Genomic DNA, 21,286 nt, shown 5'->3' with positions numbered 1-21,286 from the left:
AGTACACTTAAGATTCGTGCATTTTATTTTATGTAAATTTTACTTCAAAAGAAAGAAAAAAAGAGCTTTAAAAACATCGCAAGGAGATACTATTTTATATCCACCAGATAGGCAAAAGTGTAGGCAAGGGGAGTATCCTGACCTCTCTCACCCTTGGTAGTGGTAGTGTAAATTGGATCAACCATATAAAGCAATTTGTCATTATCTAATTACTCGTGCATATGCCAACCAAATGATTCCATGTTGAGGCATAGAAACTCTTGTAGATGTACACAGAGAAACATATGACAATATTCCAGAAAACTGAAAAGAACGGAGAGATCCATCAACAGGAGAAGGCATAAATTGTGCTATATTCAAACATACCATCATGGATGAATCTCATGAACATATAAGAATATTCCCAATATGATTCCAACCAATATAATTTCATCCAAAATCTTGAAAAATTGCATGCTATGTTGATTAGGGATACATTTCTTATAAAGGAAAGCAAAGAAAACAAATTCAGTGTAGGGGAAGAAGGCATGGCAAGGAGGATTGGAATTGGAATGAAAAAGCACATAAAGGCAACTTCAAAGTTACTAGTAAGGTTTTATTACCTAAAATGGCTAGTGGGAAGAGTGTTTATTATTTTTCTTTATAACTTACACATGTTAAAATATTCTTTGATATATTGAATATTTGATAATTTCATGAGAAAAAAAGATACATTTTTAAATTAAAGAATTTTTCATTAGCAATGATATGCAAAATTTCAGAAGTTAACCATTTATTAAAATGTGTATCAAATGCCTGTGCACAGCCTGATAGGAATGTGACATTAGTTAAACCCTTATTTGGAGGCTACCACTTTGGTAGCTGTATCTTAAAAATGAATTTAAAACCACTGAGATCTGAAATGATGACAGTCTTATATAGGTCCAGCTTTGACCTCACTCCCCTAATGCTACTCCAGGGGACTTCTGAAGGCATACTTTTATGAATTGGAATGTCAGTTGAATTGATCATTGACCAGTCATAAAGGTACCTTACAATCAGGTCATGGAGAATGTGTCCCATAATTTATTTTCTTGAAACTTAGCCATGATAAAAATTCTCAGGATGCTGTGGCTAACACGTAGATCTTACTGTTCTTTTGTTGAATCTTAAACATTTTTGAGGTATTTATAGATTTTTCATTTCAACATTTCCTGCAAAATCCGTGAATATTTTTCATTACATAAACTTGTCAGAAAATAAAGGTTGAACTCTGTAGCTCTAATATGGTCCTGAATTTGTAGCTTGAAATTAAAAGGGCTTACCCTAGCCCTTTACTCTTTATAAGTATTTAAACATTCCTTTGGATGCCAAATAATAAATTCATAGTGCTACATATCCAGCAGGATGACAGTCTGGTTGCCTATATGAAGTACTTAAATATACCCAATTGCAATTCCAAAGCCTTATTGCTTCATTTATCACAGGAAGTGCCAGAGTTCTGAAATATTTTGTAAGAAAAGCTACTCTACTTGCATGAATTCTCATAGGAATGACCAAGAATATTACACCAATTGAATCCTAAGTATTGAAGTTAGGGTTCTAAATGACGTTTAATAGTATGATTTATTTTCTGTCTTAAATTTTATAAGGCACAAAACAAGATCCTAGCCTTTCATATTGCTTTTTATTTTTAAAGCATCTGAGTGATGATAAAAATCTAAGCTTAAGAACCGTCAGATGATTTATGATATTTCATTTATTTTTCAAAGGATTGGGGTGTCACCAGTAAGCCTATTAGAATTGTAGGTTTAAAGTTCCTCAGTTTTAAAAAAGACCAGCTGCATAAACAAGTGTGTTAGCTTTGTAATTTAATTCTATGTGATTTTTTTTTAATACTTCAAAGTACCAAAGGAGGCAGATCTTTTTAGGTCATAAATACTTGTTTATGTCATTATGATCTCAAACTTTCAAGTACATTTCAAGATCTACTTTTTAAAATATTAATATGTTTTTATTGAGTTCTTTACAACCTCAAGACACTTCTCCCTTTGTCTGCCAAAATCTGCCTTTCTTCATGGGCTGACACCAACTAAAGTGGAATGTAGATAAACTGGAGGAAGATTACTTTAAGAAACTGGAATTCTGTAGTCATGGATAGGCAATTCAATAACTGTCTTTGAGAATGTGCTCTGAGCACCTTGAAGCTATTTTTTTATTAAACTTTTAAGTTTGGGATGATTTTAAATTCCCGTGTAGTTATAAGAAATAATAGGCACCCAGTGTAATCTTTACACATTTTCCCCAAAATGTTAACATCTAGAATACCATCCCCATGATACATTGATACAGTTCAGGTCTTATTCAGATTTCCCTAGTTTTACTTGAACTCATTTGCATATGTATATATTTAGTTTCTATGAACTTGTTACCACTTGAGTAGCTTCCTTTATCTACCATAGTCAAGAAGAGAACAGTTCCCCATCACAAGGATTCTTTATGTTGCCCCTTTATAACCACGCTCACCTACCCCATCTTCCCATCCCTAACCCCTGGCAACCACTAATTTGTTCTGTATTTCTATAATTTTTTTTCATTTCAATAATGTTATATAAATGGAATCTTAGAGTATATAGTCTTTTGGGAGTGACTTTTTTATTTAGCATAACTCCCTTAATATTCATCTAATTGCGTGCATCAGTAGTTTGTTTTTTATTGTTGAGTGGTATTTCATCAAAATCTACATTGATTTTTAGCTTTCACATATATCCACATAAAATGATAGGTAATTAAAATATCAGTTGACAAGTTTTTTTTAAATGTTACAATTAACCTATTATTTAAAGTTATAGGTAAGTTTTTAATGTCCTTTTAGTCATTTAGATTGGATTTGTCTCTGTCTTGTAATACCAAGACCAGATGAATTGCTACCTGTATACTGAAGATATATTTCCAGTAGGAAAAAAAGATAATTCTGTGTCCTACAAATAAGTCATTTTATAAAAACTGGCAAGATTGGAGAAAATATATGTATACATATACACATTTAGGAAATCCTGTCATTTGTGGCAACAAATGGATGGATAGATCTGGAGAGCATTATGCTAAGTGAAATAAGCCAGAGAGAGAAAGACAAATGTGGAATCTGAAGAAAAAAAAGTTGAACTGATAGACAAAGTTGAAAGTAGAAAAGTGGCTGCCAGGGGTTGGGGTGTCTGGAAAATAGGGAGAGGTTGGTAAAAGGGTACAGACTTTCAGTTGTAAAATAGATGAGTCTGAGGATCTAATGTATGACATGGTGACTATGGTGTATCATTCTGAAATTTGCTGAGCGAGTAGAACTTAAATGTTCTCCCCAAAAAAGGGGGGTGGGACTTACATGTATGAGGTGATGATGTGTTAATTGACTTGATGGGGGGGATCCTTTCACAATGTACACATGTATCAATCATTACTTTGTATACTTTAAATATCTTTCAATTTTGTCAATTATGCCTCAGAACTGAAAAAAACATTTGTGGGGATTTAAATTCTTTCATTGAAAGAATCTTCTGGTGATTCACATGTTATCATACATTTTATTTATCCTACAAGACCTTTTTTCACCAGCAAGACTTTAACTAGCTTTTTAAAGGCAGAACCCATATATATCTAAGCAAGCTGTGCACTGTGTATAACCTAGAGGAATTCACTAAATAAATAGTAAAAAAGTGCTGGACATTGCAGCTCTGATGATACTGTGGGACACATTTTATTTGATCAGGGATTTTTAATAAAATTTTAGACTTTTTTGTAAACCTTTACTAAATAGATAAATGTTCTTATTTGAAATAACAGTGACTCCCACCTTTTTGACGCACCAAGAGAATTACTTTCTCTTACCCAATTAAACTTTATATTTATGTAATGTAGCTGAGAAGTATGAATCATAATTGATGTATTTGTTCCTTAGTTCAGATTTTTTAAATTATGAAAATTTGTATTTACTAGAGCCATGTTACTCTAAGATTTTGAAACTTTTTGTAGTGATTCCCCTGGATGTTTTCAATTCTAGAATATATGAAATTTTAGTTTTGATTTTTGATATGAAAGATATATTGAATACAATAACTTCAGTTTTAACTCTGTTAATTTAGAATTTGCTTAACAAAAACAATGTTTACAAAAAATTTCTTTAAAAGATACTTTAAAATTATATATATATAAAGATTTATTTATTAGAGAGAGAGAGCGTGCACACTAGTGGGGGGAGGGGCAGAGGGAGAGGGCGAGAGAGAATCTCAAGCAGACTCTGTACTGAGTGTGGAGCCGGATGCAGGGCTCCATCTCATGACCCTGAGATTATGACCTGAGCTGAAACCAAGAGTTGGCCACCTAACCGAGTGAGTCATCCAGGCACCCCTAAAATTATATATATATTTTATCATATTTATCAAGAATACTCTGGGTGAAAGGATCTGTAGAGCTAAGTATATTTTATAAAAGCTCAACTAAAGACTTTGTTTAAACCAAAGATTTTCAAAGAGGAGTGCTGTATTAGTTACTAAAAGATAAAGTTAATCTCTGCTTCCTTTTTAAGGTATGATTTTCCATCCAACATGCTACCAAACCCCTGCTGAGAGTTTTTCATACTGAATAGATTTTTTTTTTCTTTGCAGTCTGATCAGATTTGGAAGTGCTTGCTACTGTATTTTTGCCTCTTTTCCCACCTGTGTTTGTAGGAGGCTTTTTCTTGAATGCGCAGAAAAGGATGTTTGGACATTACCAGACTCTTCTAGTTGCCTACTGGAGAACTAGAGGAATCTGGGCATTTGCTGAAGCATAGTCCTCTTGTCTCTTCCTAAGCACCCATCAGCTCTTGCCTTCATTAACACTAATGTTCTTCATCTTTCTCTCTAGAGATTCATGCTGCCTGCTATCTGTAACCACTTTAAATATGACCTTTCCTCTTTCCTGTGCCTGTAGCTTCAGCTGAGTCTTCTTTCCCACTCTTGCTCCTGGTAAGCATGTCCTAGGAAGGCCTTCAGTCTTTCTGCATCCAGTGTGTCCCAGGCGTGGGGAGAATACAGAGCGTTTCGGGACCTTGCTTAGTTGAACCTATGGAGCCTCAAGAACTAGTGTGAAAGAAGATCCAGCCAGGCACACTGTGAATAAGAATAGGTGTGCCTGCCATTACCTTTATTTTGGTCATGAAGACAGTTTCAAAAATCTCTTTGCATCCCTGTTGTTATCACTGCCTTTTATATGCACCATAGTTGTGTGGATGTATTGTGCTATGGCTGTCAAAATTGGAAGACGGCATGATGTAACAGCATGGCAAATATATTATTAGAATCAGGCCTGTGGTCTGTGATGGTTACTGTGACTGCATAAGCCACAGCTCCTTCTATAATACCTTTGCCGTATTTGGGGCACCTGGGTGGCTCAGTCGTTAAGCGTCTGCCTTCAGCTCAGGTCATGATCCCAGGGTCCTGGGATCGAGCCCCGTGTCGGCTCCCTGCTTGGCGGGAAGCCTGCTTCTCCCTTTCCCACTCCCCCTGCTTGTGTTCCCTCTCTCGCTGTCTCTCTCTCTGTCAAATAAATAAATAAAATCTTAATAAAATACCTTTGCCGTACTTAATTTTTTTTCACTTGTTAGATCATACAGTCAGTGTTATTAATTTGGGATGGAAAGCACCCTCGTATCATTAACACTACCTCCTACAAGTTTGAAAATGATTCAACATGCAGTATTAAGAAAAGTGTTTGGGGGACACCTGGGTTGTTCAGTTGGTTAAGCATTCGACTCTTGGTTTCAGCTTAGGTCATGATCTCAGGATCATGGGATGGAGCCCATGTTGGTCTCCATGCTCAGTGCGGAGCCTGCTTAAGATTCTCTCTCTCCCTTTCCTTCCCCCTCTGCCCATCCTGCTGTGCTCTCTCTCTCTGTCTCTAAAATAAATAAATAAATAAATAAATAAATAAATAAAATCTTTTTTTAAAAAGGAAGAAAAGTGTTTTTATTACTTTCAATAAGAGGATATGTGATGTAAGGCTAGATGCCGGGTGAAAGTGAAGAAGAGTGAGTAGAAATAAGGAGTAGGAAAAGAAAATTAAAGGAAAAGTTATTTTGCGACCTTTATCATTTCAAGTATTAGGTTTGGACTTTGGGTTCTATTTTTTTTTTTTTAAATATAAAATGTCAGTGCAGAACCATGAGCTCTCAATTAAAGATTTTTATGTACTTTTGGAGTCTGATTTTTCTGTTACCAAGTAAAGATAAAGATGGCAATGATTTAGTAGCAACTCATGGATAGTAAGTGTGAGGTGCTGAGTGTTCATTACATAATAATCAGAATCAAAAGTTAAGCATATCTTTGGATTTGTAACTTTAATTTAGTAGTCATTAAGTTATATCTGTGTACGTATACTTTGAGGAATCTTTTAGTACTTCACTGAAGTGTAAGCTTTTGTATTATATAATAGAATAGGGCAGATATCTTTGTAATTTTGCTTAAGATCCCAAATACTGTGTGTGTTTTTCAAGAAATGTAGATGTGGCCTTCATGATATACAAATGTTGCTTTGTGCTTTTCTCCTAAGTTTGAAAATTCAATTATCTTTTCTAAGAATTTGAAGAAAGTCAAGTTTTATTTTCTAGACATTTTGAGACATCACATAATAAAAACATTATATAATTTGTGCACATTGATGTAGTTGTCACAGTTTTCAGACTTGCCTTATAAGGCCTACTTTAAAATAATCTTTAATGCATATGAATTCCCAGATATCAGTTTCATAAATGAAGTTTCTTAATCACAAAATTTATTTTGGTTATATCAAATGATAGGATCTTTCTTTTAGAAAGTGCTTGGGCAAACTAAATTTTAGTACTAATTGTTTGAAGTAACATTTTCACATTTCACTGTGCACTCCATATTAATTTTTTTATTTACGGGGTGTTTTGCAATCCTTTATTTGCACCCATGAGATAGATATGAAATTAATTAGGAAACATAGAACAGTTACATTTTTTTTCCTGCTTTGCTGTCCTTAGAGTTTTTTAGAACAGGTGTGTTTAAGAGCATATCCAAACTGAGAACTTTATTGTGCATACTTTTTACCATTAGGGTAATATGAAATGGAATGATGTATACTTAAAAAGATGAGCACCCTCTTAAATACATCAGAACAGCGTGGGTTCCATTCCAACACGTATAGAAGACATGTATAGAACACTCCACTCAACAAGAGCAGACTACACATTCTTTTCAATGTATATGGATCATTCTCCAGGATAGACTATCTGTCCATTAGGCTATAAAACAAGCCTCAGGGAATGTAAAAAGGATGGAAATCATACAAAGTATGTTCCCTGACCACAATGGAATATAATTAGAAATAAGTAACAGAAGGATATTTGGGAAACACACAAATATGTGGAAATTAGACAGTACATTCCTAAATAGCCAGTGGGTCAAAGAAGAAATCACAAGGGAAATTAGAAAATACCTTGATATAAATTAACCTAAAATACAACATATCAAATTTATAGGATGCAGCTTGAGAAAGCAGTGTTTAGAGGGAAATGTGTAGCTATAAATATCTATGTTTTTAAAAAAGATTGCAAATCAATAACTGAGCCTTCCACTTTAAAAACCTGGAAAAAGAAAAGCAAACTAAAGCAAACAAAGAAAAAAAAATAAAGGTTAAAGCATAAATTTAAGAATTAGAGAATAAAAAATAGAGAAAATCAATGAAAGCAAAGGTTGGTTCTTTAAAAGATCAATAAAACTGACAAACATTTAGACTGACCAAGAAAAAAGAGAGAGGACATTCAAGTTAGTATGATCAGCAATGAAAGAGGGTACATTACTACCGATCTTACAGAAATAAAAAAGGACTATAAAGGAAAACTAGAAATAATTGTATGCCAACATATTATCAGGTGACTTAGATAAAATGGACAAATTCCCAAAAGACAAAACTACCAAAACTAATTCAAGGAATAGAAAATCTGAACTGACAAGTAATTGAATTATAATAAAAAAGTTCCCACAGAGTAAAAAAAGCCCAAACCCAGATGGCTTCACCTGTGAATTCTAGCAAAGCTATAAAGAAAAATTAATACTAATGCTTTACAAAGTCTTCTAAAAATTAGAAGAGGAGAAAATACTTTCCAGTTCATTTGATTAGGCCAGTATATCCTGATGCTGAAACCAGACGAAGACAACACAAGGACACTACAGACAAGTATTCCTTATGAATACAGATGCAAAAATTGCCAACAAAATACTAACAAACCAAATCTAGTAACTATAAAGAGGATTATAAACAAAGGCACGTGGGATGATTTTATCAGAAATGCAAGATTGGCTTAATATATGAAAATCAATCAATGTAATGCATTAATAAAATAAGGAAAAGCCATGTGATCATAATTTAATAGACAGAAAAAGCATTTGATGAAATCCATGTTCCTTTTATGATGAAAACACTCAACAATGTAGAAATAGGCAGGAACTACAAAAATTCCACAACTCGCATCGTACTTACCAGTGACAGATTGAAAGCTCCTCCTAAGATCAGGACGAACATAAGGATGTGTTCTCTTGCCACTTCTATTAAGGGCATTTAGGCAAGGAAAAGGGGTAAAAAGGCATCCAAATCGAAAAATAAGTAAAACTTTCTGTATTTGCAGATGGTATGATCTTGAATATGGAAAATCTTAAGGAACCAGCTGAAAAAACTTAGAATTAATAAACAAGTTTTAGCAAAGCTAAAAGATACATGATCAGTATAAAAATCAATTGTATTTATGTACACTAGCATTGAACACTCCAGAAGTGAAATTAAGAAAACAAAAGATGCATTTATAATAGCATCAAAAAGAAGAAATACTTAGCAATAAGTTTAACAAAAGAAATGCAAGACTTATACACTAAAGTTTAAAAACGTTGTTAGAAAGTAAAGACAAAATAAGTTGAAAGACATCTTACGGTTTTTTAATTGAAGAATGGTTGATATACAATATTATATGGCTTCAGTTGTACAACATAGGGATTCGACAATTATGTAATTATGAAATGCTCACCACGATAAGTGTAGTTACCATCTGTCACCATAAAAGTTCTTACAGTATTATTGGCCATATTCCCTATGCTGTACTTTTCATCCCCATGACTTACTTATTTTATAACTGGAAGTTTGTACCTCTTAGTCCCCTCAAATTTGGAGACTTAACATTGTTAAGATGGCAATACACCCAGATTGATCAACAGATTCAATGCAATCTCTATGAAAATCCCAGTTGCCATTTTTTGTAGAAGTTGTGCTGATCCTAAAATTCATATGGAAATGCAGGGGACTCAAAATAGCCAAACCAATCTTAAAAAGGAAAACTCACACTTCTCAATTTCAAACTTACTATAAAGATACAATAAACAAGATAGGGTGGTACTGACAAAAGGATAGACATATAGGTCAATGGAATAGGATTGAGAATCCAGAATAAACCCTTACATCTATGGTAAATTGATTTTCAACAAGAGTGTAAAGACATTTCAGTGGGGAAAAGAATAGTCTTATCACCCAGTGGTCCTGGAGCAACTGGGTATCCTCATGAAAGAGAATGAAAGAGGACCCATACCTCACACTGTCTTCAAAAATTAACTAAAAATGGATCAAAGGTCTAAATGTAAGAGCTAAAACTGAAACTATATAACACTCTGAAAGGAAAACATAGTTTGAAATCTTTATGACTTTGGATTAGGCCATCGTTTCTTAGTTTGACATGAAAAGCATGAGCAATAAAAGAAAGAAACCCCAATTTTAAAGTGAGAAATAGATATTTCGCCAAAGAAGATATACAAATTGCCAGTGAGCACCTGACAAGGTGTTCAACATCATAGTTATTAGAGCCACAGTGATATACCACTTCACACCCATTAGGATGGCCATAATTTTAAAAATGGACAAAAAAAAAAAAGATTCAGTAAGATTATGTGGAAATTGGAAACCTCATATATTACCGATGGGAATGTAAATGGACAGCTGCTTTGGAAAAGTTTGGCTATTCCTCAGAAGATTAAGCATAGAGTTACCCCATGACCCAGCCTATACTTATTTGGATAATATACCTGTTCCATTCCAAAGTTTATACCCAAGAGAAGTGAATATGTCCACACAAAAACTTGTGCACAAATGTTCATAGCAGCATTATTCGTAATGGCCAAGAAGTGGCAACAACCCAAATGTCTATCAGTCAGTCGATAACTAAACAAAAGTGGTATATCCATACAATGCTTCTTATTTGGCAACAAAAAGGAATGAAAGTACTGGTACATTCTGTAACATTGATGAACCTTGAAAACAGTATGCCAAGTGAAAGAAGTTAGACATGAAAAGGCCACATATTGTATGATTCCACTTACATGAAATTTTCATAATATGTGAGTCTATAGAGATTAAAATATTAATGATTTCCAGGGACAAGCAGGTAGGGTGACTGCTAATGGGTATGAGGTTTCTCTTTAGGTTGATGGGATATCCTGGAATTAGATGGTGTGGTGGTTGTATAACTTTGTGAATATACTATAAAACACCGAATTGTACACTTGAAAAGCGTGAGTTTTATGGTATGTGAATTTTATCACAAATATAAGTAAATAAATATTAATTGAGCTCCTCCGAGGTGTTCTGTTATTGTGCCAGATGTTTCGGGTACCAGGTGAACACAAAGGGATATGACCACTGCCTTCTGGAGCTTCTTGTGTATTGAGGATACCAGGCATTATCTAAGTAAAATTACAATTATGGTAAGTGCTCTGAGGAAAAAGGTCCAGGATTCACTGAGGTTATTAATAGAAGTTTCTGAACCAGACTAGGTCAGACAGTTCTAAGGAGTTGATCCTGCTTTGAGATCTGAAGGATGAGTCCAAGTTAGCCAGCAGAAAAGCAGCATTACAGGGAAAGGGGAACCAGCATGTGTAAGACTCTGCCGACAGAGCCACACTGTGTTTAGGAAACTGAAGGAAGGCTTGTGTGGCTGGGATACAGAAGGTGAGGGTGAAGAGTGCAGGATGAAACTGAGGAGCAGGCTGAGGCTAGCCCGTGCAAGACCTCATGGATGTGCTGTGGCGTCCAGTGGTTTTCATTCTAGGATGGTGCATTCTAATTGATACTGTGAAAACACGACTGTGGCCCTGTTGGTTAGAGAAGGAGCAGGAGAGGAAGCAGTTAATAGAGTATTCAGTGGTCTCTGCAGAGAATGACAAAGCAACTGGCACCAGGTAGTTGGCAGTGGAGATGAGAAGATACGGACATATCTAAGGGCTTTTTAGGAGATAAAATTGACACGTTTTGGTGAAAACCTAGATCTAGGAAGTGAGGAAGATGTTGGACTTTTCCCTGTGAATGGGTTGGAGGGCCATTGCTAAGCCAGAGAGATTCCTTCAGTATATACTTTGTTATGAACAACTACAAGTACTATAAAGGGATTTTTTTTTTTTCTGTCAAGAAATAGCTCTTTCTTACCAAGGCAGTCACATCATATAGAACTATGCAATTTACTGATGGTAAATATTTGGGGAAAGTTTAAAAAATGTTTGAGAAAATTAGACCAATAATTTTATATATTTGCCAGATGAGTTTTTCTCTGGGAGTCTCTTTTGTCCTAGTCTACATCCTCAGTGTCTTATTTTAATGTACTTGGCCTTGCTGATGATCCCCAATGCTGTAGAGATCATCTGTCATTTAGGTTTCTTCAATTTGATGTAAGTAATGGAAACAGACTGAAATAATTTTCTGGCAAGTAACTACCTTCCAGTGAGGAATAATTGGAATGAATTCAGTTTTAGCATTCTTATTTCTTTGGCCAGCCAAAGTCTTAAAAGGTCAAGTTCTTCAAAGATGTTTTTATTCTGCAGTTATGTAGAGCGGTAGTGTTTTATTATAATTTCTAAAAGCCACTTTGGCAATTTAAGACTACACTGAAATAAATTTTAGTTTGTACCCTCAAATTGTTTTTCAAATGACCCTTGAAGAGTTGGTTATTGGGTATCCACTCAGATTTGGAATGTCAGCACACAGAACCAACTGACAAGTAAAGACCTGGCAAAGAAAAGAGATCATACAAATGACTTGTGATTTAAGTTAAGTTATACTCTGTACAAGAAAGGCATCTCCCTTTTTATTAGTATTTTACTGCTAGTGTACAAGTAATAAGAGAAATATTATAAATCTGTAAAGGCCATTGTTTACAGCAAAGCTTGAGGCAAATTTAAATTAGGAGAATCAAGGGTCATTTAGAGAAAATCATAACGACTTGCCTTTCACAACCCTCTTCTCGGGCATTCTCATCAATGTCTGTTCTCATCAGCCAACATACACACAAGAGGGAGTCACGAGCCATTGCCGCTAATTTTTCCTTGAGAACACTGAAGCTTGAATCCATTTGAATCAAGTTTCCATTTTTCTTGTTGTCAGTATAGGCTCAACCTTAGGATTAGCTCTTTACTTATCAGCATTAACTATATTACACTGTATTCCATATGTGCTTATTTCATTGTGAGTTTTAATTTCTTTTTTTTTTTTTTATTTATTTATTTGAGACAGAGAATGAGAGAGAGAGAGCACATGAGAGGGGGGAGGGTCAGAGAGAGAAGCAGGCTCCCTGCCGAGCAGGGAGCCCGATGCGGGACTCGATCCAGGGACTCCAGGATCATGACCTGAGCCGAAAGCAGTCGCTTAACCAACTGAGCCACCCAGGCACCCGTGAGTTTTAATTTCTGAAAATTGTCGTTTGTTTTTCATATGTGCTTCTTCCACTGTGCGTTTTAATTTCTGAAAGTTGGCATTTGAAATGGGAACTTTAAGAAAAGAATGGGGAAATTTCTGAGGTTGGGGCATTTGTGGTTAAGAGCACAAGGCCTGTCTTGAACTTCAGCTTCACCATTTACTAGCTGTGTGAGCTTAGATAAATTAACCTCTGTGTGCCTAGTTCCTCATTTGTAATATGTTGATCATAAAATATCTATCCCAAGACTATGGTGAGAATTTTTTTTTTTTTTTAAAGATTTTATTTATTTATTTGACAGAGAAAGATACAGCGAGAGAGAGAACACAAGCAGGGGGAGTGGGAGAGGGAGAAGCAGGCTTCCAGCTGAGCAGGGAGCCCGATGCGGGGCTCGATCCCAGGACCCCGGGATCATGACCTGGGCTGAAGGCAGACGCTTAACGACTGAGCCACCCAGGCGCCCCTATGGTGAGAATTAAATGAATTAGCACACATTTAAAACACTTAGAACACTATTTAGGGGCACCTGGGTGGCTCAGTCAGTTAAGCATCGACTTTTGATTTTGGCTCAGATCATGATCTCGGGATCCTGGATCGAGCTGCCAGTTGGGCGTGCTCGGTTGGGGAGTCTGCTTAGATTCTCTCTCTCCCTCTCCTTCTGTCCCTCCCGTTTGTGCACCGTCTGTCTCTCTATCTCTCTCAAGTAAATAAATCTCTTAAAAAATGTTTAGAACACTATTTGGAACATAGCAAGCTCAAAATATGTGTTAGCTGTCACCACTGTGGTTAGACCAATAAAGTAGCTCTCTAACTCCCACCTGCAAATTAAGATGTTATAATTGTTATGGTTGTTGTTTTTGTTGATTTTATTTGTTGTTTGGGCTTTTTTTGGTGGAATAAGGACAAGGTTACATGGCTAGCAAGTGGTATAAACCAGGTTTATTATAGAGTTGGTTTAGGTCAGGAGTTGGTAGACTATGGCTTATGGGCCAAATTGGGCCTGTTTTTGTATGGCTTGCAAACTGAGAATAGTTTTTACATTTCTAAATTATTGAAAAAATCAAAAGAAGATAATGCTTTGTGACACATGAAAATTATATAATGTTCCAATATCCATTAATAAAGTTTTATTGGTACATAGCCACATTTATTAAATTACATGGTCTGTGGCTGCTTTCATGCTATAACAGCAGGAAGGAGTGGTCGTGACAGAGCCCATAGGGCCCACAAAACCGAAAATATGGCCTTTTGCAGAAAAAATTTTCTAATGGCTGGCTTGTGGGTTATTAGTTGTCTTGATTTGATGAATGAACTCCTGCCTTTTATACTGTCCTGCTTTGACAAAAGATGTACGCTTGCATAAGAAAGCCTATGACTTTAATTAGTTATCCTTGTGGCTAGAGAAGTTTTGTCTTGCTTTGATTTGATTTAGAAAAAGTATAACCTTCCACTTTGGTTAAAATTCTGCTGAAAGTGGATAGATAGTTCGTGAGTAGACTTAATTCAACTGTAGTAGATTACATAAGTATAGACATGCCAAAGAACGTACATATTCAGTAAAGAGTATTAAGATTTGGATTTCTCTCAAGAATTGTCAAAATGGAACTCTGACTCTGTGTGTGTGTGTTTAAGGATATTCGCCATCTCATAATCTAAAAGATTCTTGAAATAAAATGAATTCTGAGAGAATCTGCTAATAAGGTCAAGTTTTCTGTGATAACATACCTTAAGACTATATAGTATTGTAATCCCATTTCAGAAGTTACTTGTGGTTATTTTTTCAAGGCTTTGGCTTTGTGACTCAGAGCCTAATATTTATAAGATAGCCAAACTCTGGAGGCTTTTGGCAATTGTGCTTAGAGAACATATGCTTTGATTTTGTCAGACCGATGGTTTAGGCAAATAACTTTTTCTTCTATCCTTGTGCTATTTTTAACTATGATGTGGATCTTTTTTGGTTCGTTGGTTACATAATCTTTATTTAGGATCTGTGTTGCCCTTGAATATCTGTAAATCTCACAACTCCTTTTATTTAGGTTTATATCTTTCAAAGTCTGTTCATCAAATACCTCTGGAAGACTTATTCCCCTCCAAGGCTCGAACAAGACTAGCCTGGACCCTGCCCTTGAAGAGTTTTGAGTCTGTCCAGAGACATTAAATCAATATAAGTAGATCAGTGTTGGAGAATTAAATTGTGCATTAGGAAATAGATTAATTGAACCTAAACTGTGGAAGAAGTCAGAGAATATTGCTTCTTTATAGAAATTTTTTTTGAGTTTTGTGCTGATATTGAAAATCTGTCCTGAACTACATGTCTGTTAATAAGCTGAAATCATCTTAAGTTGAGCCAAAAGTATCAACACAAGAATTTTAAGAAATTACATCTAATGTCCCTCTTGTTGATGTAGGCACAATCTACTAATTGCTATTTGTTATAGATATTAGATGGTTGATTGGTGAACCTCGTGCATTTGATCTTGACAAAAAATTCATTGATGGTAATGGTCACTGAATTTGGAATGAGGAAAATATAGAAAGTGAAAAAAGACTATCATTTCGTTTGTTAATTTACTACTTGAAAATCAAAATATCAGGGCACCTGGGTGGCTCAGTCAGTTAGGTGTCAACTCCCTCAGGTCATGATCTCAGGGTCCTGGGATCGAGCCACATGTCAGACTCCATGCTCAGTGGGGAGTCTACTTGAGATTCTCTGTCTCCCTCTCCCTCTGCCGCCCCCCACCCTGTGCACATGCATTCTCTCTCAAAAATAAATAAATAAATCTTAAAAAAAAGAAAATAAAAATATCCATATGTCTTTCTTAAACAGATATGTATTTTTAAAGTGGAATCTATGGTTTTTTCCTCTTTTAGGACAGCTATTTATTGTTTTTATTATAAAAACGATGGTAATGTGGTTATGTGTGCAGTGTATATCTGCACACACACACATGCACACACACACAATGTACAAGAAAAAAGGGAAGTTCTACTAACCCAAAGTCCCAAAGGCAACAACTGTTGACAATTTGATGTTTCTGTGGGAATACACCTTTTCTTTTTAAGACAAATGGGATCAGAGTATACCCACTGTTCAACAGTTTGCTTCACTTAAGATTATTTCATGGACATTTTTCCCTGCCAGTGTTTATTGAGAACCACCTGTCTCTCTAGATCTACTCATCTTTCTCATTGTTCTTTTGATACTGTTGTCTTAAGTAGTATATCCATAAGGTAAAATATTCACAAGATTTACAAAAGAGCCAATGATGGGAAGTCATTCTCCCTCCCAAGTGTACCCATCTCCCAGTACTCTTCTTTCCAGAGGTAGCTGCCCTTAGCAGTTCCTTCTCCTTTGAAATCATCCTTTTATTTTTATATGGCTTTACTTAGTTAGACTAAAATTAACTCCCCGTCCAGTCATTTATAGGGAAATTGAATGCTCAGTGAATTTACAGCAGCAACCAACTGATTTTGTAATATCAGTGTTGGAGATTGTATACCAAAATGAGAAAAGATTCCTCATTAGTGTTGTTTCATTTTTGGATTTCATGTAGTGTGATTGTTAGAAGATATAATTTGTAGGTGTACAATCATTGCCAGCATTTTAGATCCCTCAACTGTAACTGAGTATCCCCAGGAGAAGGCCCTGCCTGCAGGTGGGAGAATACTGCCTCGTGTTGTGAAGACAGACCCAAGTCTTGGGGAGCCCAAGCATAAATGGCCTTACTGCTTTAATCTCAAAGCTAACTGAGGGGTTTACAGCTAAACTGTGAGATACCTGTGGCTATTTTAATCTAGAACCACTCGGGTTAACTTGATTCTCTCAACTCAACTTTGGTAGTGCCAGAGCCTGGGGAGTGGGGAGGAGGTGGCAGTGGATTGAAGGTGGAGGGACAGACTCACCCCTGCCAGAGCCAACCTGGAGCTGAGAAGATGTTATTGATGAGGCACTTTCCCTGTAACACTAGGTCTTTTGTCAGCTGCTAATAGTAAGGTAGCCTCAGAAACAAATGTTACCTAGAAACCCCCTGCCTCTCTGATACACTCACCAGAGAACATGGGGTGATATGTGTTTGGGGAAATAGAAATGAACCAGATCATGGGGCACCTGGGTGGCTCAGTCAGTTAAGAGTCTGCCTTCAGCTCAGGTTGTGATCCCGGGATCCTAGGATCATGCCCCACATCCGGCTCCCTGCTCAGCAGGAGTCTGCTTCTCCCTCTCCCTCTCCCCCTCACCTCTCCCTGCTCATGCTTTTCTCTCTCTCAAATAAAAATAAAAAATAAGATAAAAATCTTTAGAAATGAACCAGATCCAGTCTTCAGAGTAGCAATGTTCATAGCCTATGGCCTGAGGAGCCCTAGACTAGTACTTCGCATTTATAGGCAGTATTTACTTTTGTACAAATTATGTTCCTCAAAAAAATACACAAAAGTGTGTAATGCTGTATAAGAAGATATTCTGTCACCAGCAAACTACTAAAACATTATATAATTCCTTAATGCATCATTTCTTTTGACACAGATATATGTCTAGTATAAATTATGTATATTCTGTAAATATTCTTTAATTTTATTATTTTTTTTTTCTCACAACTGAACATGTATATGCCTGGCTAAAGTCCAGCATGCTTCTAATAAAGGTTAAAGATTTCTCCACAGGGCGCCTGGGTGGCTCAGTTGGTTAAGCGACTGCCTTCGGCTCAGGTCATGATCCTGGAGTCCCGGGGTCGAGTCCCGTATCGGGCTCCCTGCTCGGCGGGGAGTCTGCTTCTCCCTCTGACCCTCCTCCCTCTCATGCTCTCTGTCTCTCATTCTCTCTGTCTCAAATAAATAAATTAAAAAAAAAAAAAAAGATTTCTCCACATAAAACACCCTGAATGATTGCCACTTTTGCCTAAATTTGTGTTGCTTATAAGATTTATTCTTTTGTTGTTTAGAGAGAGATAGAGAGCACAAGTTGGGGGGGCATGATGAGGGGCAGAGGAAGAGAGAATCTTAATCCACACTGAGATCATGACCTGAACCGAAATCAAGAGCGGGAAGCTTAACCAACTGAGTCCCTCAGGCGCCCCAAAACTTATTCTTCTTAATATTAGTATAATCACATTTACTTTTTAAAAGCTGTGGTAAAAAAACATATAAAATTCATCATCTTAACTACTTCTGACTATACAGTTCAGTGGTGTTAAGTATATTCACATTGTTGTGCAACCAATCTCTGTAACTTTTGTCATCTTGCAAAACTGAAATTCTATACCCATTAGACAACAAATCCCTCTCTCCCCACATCCCTCCAGCCCTTGTCAACCACCATTCTACTTTCTATTTATATGAATTTCACCACTCTAGATATATCATTTACGTAGAATCACACAGTATTTGTCTTTTTGAGACTGGCTTATTTCACTTAGCATACTGTCCTCCAGGTTCATCATGTGGAAGCAAGTGTCAAAACTTCCTTCTTTTTTTAAGGCTGAATAATATTCCATTGTATATGTACACTATGTTTTATTTATCTATTCATCCATCAATGGATACTCGTGTTGCTTCCTGGCTATTGTGAATCGTGCTGCTAATGCACATGGGTGTGTATATATCTCTTCAAGATCTTGCTTTCATATCTTTTGGATATATATCCAGAAATGAAATTGTTGGATCATATGATCATTCTATTTTTTTTTTTTGAGAAACCACCATACTGTTTTCTAAAGCAGTTGCACCATTTTTCATTCCCACCAACAGCGTGCAAAGGCTCTAATTTCTCCACATCCTCATCAACACTTGTTCTTTTCTTTTTTTTTGATAGTCGCCATCCTAGTGGGTGTGAGGTGACATCTCATTGGGTTTTATTTGCATGCATTTCTCTAACAGTAAGTGATATTGAGCACCTTTCCATATACTTGTTGACCATTTATATATCCTCTTTGGAGAAGTGTCTCTTCAAGTCCTTTGCCCAATTTTTAACCAGGTTTTTTGTTGAGTTGTAGGAATTCTTTATATATTCTGGATATTACTCCCTTATCAGATATATGATTTATGAATATTTTCTACTGTTTTGTAGGCTGCCTTTTCATTCTCTTGAATTTACTTTGATGCCCAGAAGTTCCTAATTTTGATGCAGTACAAATTGCCTATTTTTACTTTTATTGCCTCTGCTTTTGGTGTCATATTAATCACATTTACTTTTCATCTTTTGACTCCACTAATTTTTTTTTCTAAAATAATAACTGCAAAATGTAATGAAACATTGAAATGATTATAAAACAGAGATGGCTGCCTCCGTGTTGGCTGCCGGGCAAGGCCATCATGCACTAGCTAGGAAAATTATTTCATCAGTTCCTGTGAAAATATACATGTTTCAAGTACAAAGGGCAGTTTGGGGTGTGGATCTCTAAACTGTAAAGCAGTAGGTTCTGGGAACATGGTCAAATACGTGAAAACAAAAGATCGGGGAAACACTCCTAATCATATCCTTTGAATTGGAATCCCTACATGTTCACAGTAAACCATTGTAGAAACCCTTTCAGGAGAAAATGGTTCTCTGTTGGCCTTCTGCATTCTGATTTTTCTCAAATCTTTCCAGTGTGAACTTCCTCATGGTCCCTTAACACTTCTAAACAAAGACAATTAGAAAATCTTATTTTAAAACTAACTTTCAAATTTAGAGAAATAAAAGATGCTATTAAAATATTTAATTATAGGGGCACCTGGGTGGCTGAGTCAGTTGAGCATCCGACTCTTGATTTCGGCTCAGATCATGATCTCTGAATCCTGGGATCAAGCCCCACGTCTGGCTCCCCATTGAGCAGGGGAGCCTGCTTGTCTCCCTCTCCCTCTGCTCACTTTCTCTGTCTCTCTCTCTCTCAAATAAATAAATCTTAAAAAAAAATAAATAAGTATTTAATTTTAGTCACCTTAAGTTTTAGTAGACTATTGCAGTTGATCAACAGCAAAATCATTTAACAGTGAGTCGGTAGTCACTGAGACTGTTGAGACTCACCGATGCACAAAAGGTCCTGTAAGTGTCTTTTTTTTTTTTTTTTTTCACGTATTTTGAGAGAGAGAGACACAGTGAGAGAGGGAACACAAGCAGGGGGAGTGGGAGAGGGAGAAGCAGGCTTCCCACGGAGCAGGGAGCCCGATGCAGGGCTCGATCCCAGGACCCTGGGATCATGACCTGAGCCGAAGGCAGACGCTTAACGACTGAGCCACCCAGGCACCCCCTGTAAGTGTCTTTCTAACTGCAAGAGAGTGTACGAAGAACTAGTTCTTAAATGGCTTTCTGGATCTTCTGAGATATTTAAAGAAACTGGAACTTAAGTGATTTTTTTTTTTTTCCTTTCGCATGCCATTTCTCCTTTTAAAATAATGTTGCCATTGTTCCTTTTCCCTCCCTCTTCCTTTTTCTTTCTTTTGTGGTTGCTACTTACTCATCTTTCCCCTGCTCTTCAGTCTCACACAGATGTTGATAGTCCTTCTTCTTGCCTAGCTTTTCTTCCCACCCACCCAAACTCATCATTCACTGTCCTTGGCCCTTATCTCTCCTCTAGCATTTGTAAGGATTAAAAGAGCCTAACAGTCTGCGTGGGTAATCATTCCAGTTTCAGGGCGCTCGAGGACACACACAGCAAACACTTGCCACTTGCCAGGTCAAGCACCTTCCTCTCCCACCTGGAGCCCAGACCAGCTGTTGGTAATGAGATGGGAACCTGAACTCCCAGAAGACTCTTAAGCTTAGATGTTGCCTGTGGACCATGTTGTCCTCCAAACACCTAAAGCAGTTTGAGTTTTGGAAATTTAAGCAGAAAAAGAAGCTACTGAGATATCCCCCCACACTTTATTTTCTTTTAGGTTTAAATAAATAACAATAGGAGAGAGTCCCGAGTTCACAAAATAGGAGATGTATTAGACCACAGAAAACAAGTGGAGATAAACTGTCTGTGACAGATATGACTATTGGCTCAATATTCTGCCCATGTAAAGTTTTTACTTTTTAAATAAAGCTTTGTAAGAGAGCATTTTATGCATAAAAAATCCATGTATGCTTTTTTTTTTTTTTTAAAGATTTTTTATTTATTTGACAGCGAGAGATACAGCGAGAGAGGGAACACAAGCAGGGGGAGTGGGAGAGGGAGAAGCAGGCTTCCCGCTGAGCAGGAAGCCCGATGCGGGGCTCGATCCCAGGACCCTGGGACCATGACCTGAGCTGAAGGCAGACGCTTAACGACTGAGCCACCCAGGCGCCCCTCCATGTATGCTTTTTAAACTTTTTAGTTAACTCTAAGTGAGTGAAAATTCAGGCTTTTCAGTGGTTACTTTGTTCTACTAGTCCTCTGGTGAATCAGTTTGCTATATGAGAGGATGCAATAATCTTATTTGGGAAGTTTTATTCACTAACAAAAGGTACCACGATAAATTTAGCTTGGGTCACAGTGTTTAATAGTATTACAATAATAACTACCATAATTAGTTTCAGATTTGCCTTCCCTCCCAGAGGACAAGATTTTTTTTTAGTTTTCTGATGCCTATTTA

General features: G+C 36.5%; 1 protein-coding gene across 17 annotated transcripts in view; it reads left to right on the top strand.

The window, feature by feature from the left end:
* ZNF438 (zinc finger protein 438) overlaps nucleotides 1–21,286 on the top strand; it is a 178,253-nt gene that overhangs the window by 111,745 nt on the left and 45,222 nt on the right. The window contains exon 1 of one of the 17 annotated variants that reach the window (XM_081820818.1): nucleotides 2,824–10,775. The exons of 15 other annotated variants lie outside the window; for them this stretch is intronic. The gene's annotated coding sequence lies outside the window, so the exon portion shown is untranslated. Of the gene's footprint in view, nucleotides 1–2,823; nucleotides 10,776–12,564; nucleotides 12,733–21,286 lie in introns of those variants that run through there. One more of the 17 variants, XM_081820819.1, reaches the window with a different exon arrangement.

Source organism: Leptonychotes weddellii, chromosome 5 (assembly GCF_054177405.1).
Source record: "Leptonychotes weddellii isolate Sample4059 chromosome 5, ASM5417740v2, whole genome shotgun sequence".
Taxonomy (NCBI): Eukaryota; Metazoa; Chordata; class Mammalia; order Carnivora; family Phocidae; genus Leptonychotes; species Leptonychotes weddellii.
Note: the sequence above shows the minus strand (reverse complement) of the source record. Positions and strands in the feature narration are given on the sequence as shown.